The sequence below is a fragment of the Rhinopithecus bieti genome, unplaced genomic scaffold (genome assembly GCF_001698545.2).
Source record: "Rhinopithecus bieti isolate Rb0 unplaced genomic scaffold, ASM169854v2 scaffold_62671, whole genome shotgun sequence".
NCBI classification, from domain to species: Eukaryota; Metazoa; Chordata; class Mammalia; order Primates; family Cercopithecidae; genus Rhinopithecus; species Rhinopithecus bieti.
The window spans coordinates 22,701-28,406 of record NW_016824251.1 but is presented as its reverse complement, the minus strand read 5'-3'; positions in this window follow the sequence as shown (position 1 = coordinate 28,406).

The window sequence follows — 5,706 nt, the reverse complement described above, 5'->3', positions numbered from 1 at the left end:
TTGTGCTGAGAGTAACTCCCACTGTCATGCACCTGTTACCCCATCATAGCCTCCCCAGAAACAGCCCTGTCCCCATGGTGACCCATGTAGCCACCTTCACTATTGGCTGCCTCACACCAACGCCTTTTGCATTTGTTTATACATTTGTTTCCTCATTGCTTATTATATATGAGATATTTTTAATTCTCCTACAAATCAATTGTAGCATGTTACTGCTTCCCTCATTAATTAAAAAACTATATAAAATCTTTGACATGTGTGAATTTTATACATGTATAAAAGTTATGATTGTATCCTACTTTTAAAATTATTCTTTTTTCTTTCTTTTTTTTGAGACAGAGTCTTGCTCTGTCACCTAGGCTAGAGTGCAGTGGCATGATCTTGGCTCACTGCAACCTCCACCTCCCGGGTTCAAGTGATTCTCCTGCCTCAGCCTCCTGAGTAGCTAGGATTACAGGCGCCCATCACCGCACCTGGCTAATTTTTGTATTTTTAGTAGAGACGGGGTTTCACCATCTTGGCCAAGATGGTCTAGAACTCCTGACCTTGTGAGCTACCCACCTAGGCCTCCCAAAGTGTTGGAATTACAGGCGTGAGCCACCGTGCCTAGCCAAAAATTATTTTTTAAGACTAACACATTTCATCCTCATATAATTTTGAGTAACTCTTTATTAATATACCTTTTTCATTTTTCCCTTTCTTTGACCATTTTAATTATTTTGTTTTATTTTATTTTTTGAGATGGAGTCTTACTCTGTCACCCAGGCTGGAATGTAGTGGCATGATCTTGGCTCACCGCAACCTCCACCTCCCGGGTTCAAGTGATTCTCCTGCCTGAACCTCCCGAGTAGCTGGGATTACAGGCGCCTGCCACAATGCCTGGCTAATATTTGTATTTTTAGTAGAGACAAGGTTTCACCATATTGGCCAGGCTGGTCTTGAACCCCTGACCTCAGGTGATCCCCCCGCCTTGGCCTCCCAAAGTACTGGGACTACAGGCATAAGCCACTGTGCCCAGCCTTATTTATTTTTTATTTTTTAAATTATTTTTTGAGATGCAGTCTGGCTCTGTGGGCCAGGCTGGAGTGCAGCAGCATGATCGCGGCTCACTGCAACCTCTGCCTCCTGGATTTAAGCAATTCTCCTGCCTCAGCCTCCTGAGTAGCTGGGATTATAGGCACACGCCACCAAGCCTGGCTAATTTTTATATTTTTATTAGAGAAGGGGTTTCACCATGTTGGTCAGGCTGATCTTGAACTCCTGACCTTAGGTGATCCACCTGCCTCAGCCTCCCGAAGTGCTGGAATTACAGACATGAACCACTGAGCCCGTCCTCTTTGAACAGCTTAATACAGACCTAAAACTGTATGTTGTATGTATGGGATTATGAAGGTAGAAGTAAAGGATGATATTAAGAATTTTCTTGTAAAATCTAGCACTCCTAGAATTTTTCCTACCTCATATGCAAACCAAGGATTACTGAAACAGAAGTTTTGAATCTGGAGGCTGTTCTGTAGTCCTTGGTTCTAAATGAAAATAAACCCTTTACTTGAAAAATACATATTAAATGTAGAATGTATAAATATTTCATATTTTCTTATTCTTTTCTTTTCTTTTTGAGATGGAGTCTCACTCTGTTGCCCAGGCTGGAGTGCAATGGCGCAATCTTGGCTCACTGCAACCTCTGCCTCCTGAGTTCAAGGGATTCTCTTCCTTCAGCCTCCTGAATAGATGGGATCACAGGCGCATGCCACTACGCTTGGCTAATTTTTGTATTTTTTGTAGAGATAGGGTTTCACCATGTTGGCCAGGCTGGTCTGGAACTCCTTTTTTCTTTTCTTTTCTTTTTTTTTTTTTGTTGAGACAGAGTCTTGCTCTGTTGCATAAGCTGGAGTGCAGTGGCACAATCTCAGCTCACTGTAACTTCCACCTCCTGGGTTCAAGTGATTCTCCTTCCTCAGCCTCCCTATTAGCTGGGATTATAGGCATGTGCCACCATACTTGGCTAATTTTAGTATTTTTAGTAGAGATGGAGTTTCATCACATTGACCAGGCTGATCTTGAACTTCTGACCTCAGGTGATCCACCCGCCTCGGCCTCCCAAAGTGCTGGGATTACAGATGTGAGCCACTATGCCTGGCCATATTTTAAATTTTCTATAACTAAGTATTTTATATGTATAAATATCTTTATATGTAAATATAAAAAGATAAATATACATATGTATAGATCTATCTGTATACTTCTCTGTTTATTTTTGTATATCCCATTAGGGTAGAAGTCTTAATTATCATTCAAATACCTATTCCACTGTACCAGGACCCTCACTGCTGAGGGTGGTCACATTCTGAGTAGAGAACATCTTTGATGTTTTAGTCTACAGTTGCAGCTGCTGCATTTTTCTTTGATGTCATGTGACCCATTTGTCACTGCTAGTCCTCTGCTGTTCTGCCATTGACACTACATAAGTTTATGTAGTCTTCTGGTCCAGCTCCTATTCAAGCCTTTACATACATCTTCCCTCAGACCACTGTCTGCTAGCAGTCTAGTTTCTCCCCACTACTTATGTTCAGCTCAGACAGTTCAATCGGATTCCCATACCACGCCCTGGTGCCCAGTGGTCAGCAGCATAACATTTCCACAATGGTTTTCTCCTTGTAGAGGTGTGATGTCCAAGCAGCTCAACTCTTTCCTGTGGACCAAATATCTGTCCTTCCTCAGTTCCTATCAATGTACCTTCACCCCTGTCCCTAACACACAGGAATTATTCTGCCCTATGTTTGAACACATAGTTATATTGCTCTATAGACCTGGAATTCTAGACAATAAAGATACAAAATCTGTTTATGTTCATCCCTATTAGTTACCTTCTCTTTAGTACCTGAAGCATAAAAATTTCTTTAAAAATAAGAGAACTCTTAATATGAGGAGTCATTTAGTCTCTTAGAGCCTCAGGCAGCATTTGAGTTATTTTGTTTTTTTTTCTTATAAGATGGAATGTCCTTTGATCTCTTAATTATGTCCATAAAACGAATGAAACTTTAATAGCAATCTAGATTTCCATAAATAGGTTTTTGACATCAACAGACATATTTGCTTGTTTGTTTCTATGAGTGGGGGCAGAGGAGATAAAGCTTCCAACGTCCATACATCAATGCCTGCTCTATCTGCTTGATTGACAGGTTTGATCAGAAGAGGCGAGAGTGCAGACATCTCAGTGACAGGATTCCAAGAGGAGGGCCCTCATCATGTACAGGGCTACTCTGCCGTGGTCTAGCTGTTTGGTCTCATTATGCTACTTGAGAGAGCGAACGCGTAGGGGAGATTAGTTGTTCTTACAGGCTACTAGAAAGCCAGAATAAATAAAAGAAGGCTTTATTAAAAAAAATCATATTCCCAGGAGAAACGGTGCGGTGTGATATACGCGCACGTCGGAGAAAGGAAGAATAAGAGAGATGGGAGATGGCAAGAATAGAATGTGGAGTGGTAGTTTATGCTAATGTGGAATGCGTCTGTAGTTGATTTAGGTTTTTTTTTTTTTTTTTTTTTTGCCATACTTAAGGGTTACAAAGGACGGTGGATTTCATCAGCGGCTGTGTTTGTAGCAGGTTGTGTAGTTCTAGTGTAGTTGTTTTTGTTTATTTATTATAAAATAATTTTTGTCTCATAGGAGATGATTTATGGAAGTGTAATTCAATGATTACTTTAGAAATGAAAAAATTGAGCACTTAATCTGTTCGTTTCTAACCCCACAATAAACTGGCACCCCTAAGAGAGCATTGGAAGTGAGACAATAAAGTGAGCATTGCTTGGCATTCTTCACAAAATCCTGCTGTGGAAGATTGGCCCTTTCAGATAACATCAAGTCTAAACTAGTATTTAATTTAAAACTCTTTAATCACAGAGATCACAAACACTGCTTACTTCACTGCATGCCAATTGTACTACCAAGTAGAAATCCTGCTAATGCCGTCAATAAAATAGGAACCTTTGAAATTGGGGATGAGGGAGAGCACTTGAAACATACAGATTAGGGAGATACTATCTCGTTTCTTAAAGAAAAATTTGTAGTAATTTAGTGAAATTAAGATCAGAGGTATGGCAGGCGCCAGTGGCTCCACCTGTTAATCTCAAACACTTTGGAGCCGAATAGGGTGGATCACAAGGTCAGGAGTTCCAAGACCAGCCTTGACCAACATGGTGAAACTCCATCTCTAACTAAACATACAAAATTAGCCAGCGTAGGGTGGTGGGCACCTGTAATACCCAGTACTCAGGAGGGTGAGCAAGGAGAAATCACTTGAAATCGGGGGGTGGCAATTGGCAGTGAGCCAAGATCGTGCCACTAAACTCCAGCCTAGCACAGAAAAGACTTTATCCAAAAAAAAAAAAAAAAAAAGATGTTGAGCCTTTTTAACTTAAAAACTGCTTTTTTTAGGCAGGTACATCTCACTCAGTTACTCTTATTCTAATTAACATGGTGAAAGTATAGTGTCCTAAAATCTACCATCCTGAAAAACTGTTTATTTTTGTTTTTTCTTTTCTTTTCTTTTTTTTTTTTTTTTTTTTTTGAGGCCAAATCTTGCTCTGTCACCCAGGCTGGAGTGCGGTGGCGCAATCTCAGCTCACTGCAACCTCCACCTCCTGAATTCCATTCTTGGGCCTCAGCCTCTGGAGTAGCTGGGACTACAGGTGCCTACCACCACATCCCGCTAACCTTTTGTACTTTTAGTAGAGACTGGGGTTTCACCATGTTGGCCAGGCTGGCCTCAAACTCCTGACCTCAAGTGATTTACCTGCCTCGGCCTCCCAAAGTGCTGGGATTACAGGCGTGAGCCACCATGCCCAGCCTTTCCTATCTTAATGGTGAAAAGATCAAGACAAAAGAAACCCTTGCATAACTAAGCATCAGGCAACCATGAGAAGATCAATGTGCTGAAGGGAAACTTCCAAGTGATGGGTGGTATTGGGAAATAAGAGATTTGACCCTTGAATCAGCAGATATATGATATCTCAGCAGACATCAGGTGAGGTTTGAAAGTCATTCATTTAATTACCTCCTATCATTCAAAGCACTTTAGACTTACCCAGAATGTTTTACATTTCAATTCACTTTCACATCTATTAGTTTAGCTGCAAGATCATGACAATGCACAACAGGAAGAGGTCCTGAGAAAGTCAAGTCCTCTGAGTAAATTTGGTAGGAATCTACCTCTGTCACCAGCTGGGAAGCAGGCAATGATTGACACATGCAGGTTTGATCAGCTTGTCAGTGCCTGTACAGGAGGAGAGCCCCCAGGGAAGACAGAAGTGCTTTGGAAATGAGCGGCCAGTGAGTAGGATCAGAATGGAGACCTGATCTTGGAAGTATCTCACAGTCAGAGCAAAGCCAGTCTCAACTTAGAGATCAGCCTTTAAAAGGACAAGCTGATTCTGGGAAACATGACTCATTTAAGTTAGACAGCAGTTTCTGATTTAGTGATGGTTTTTAAAATTTTTGTTTATTTCCATATATGTAGGGGTTGTTTATTCATTCTGAACTTTGCTAACAGTGGGCCAACTTCTAAAACTATGGTTATTGTTCTCATAGATGTATATTTTTAATATGCATAATTGAAGACATCTTCGTTTTTTCATGTCCATATATTTAAAATTTGAGAAAGATAAATTTAAGTGAGAAGACTTGGAAGATGGGAGCAGTATTAT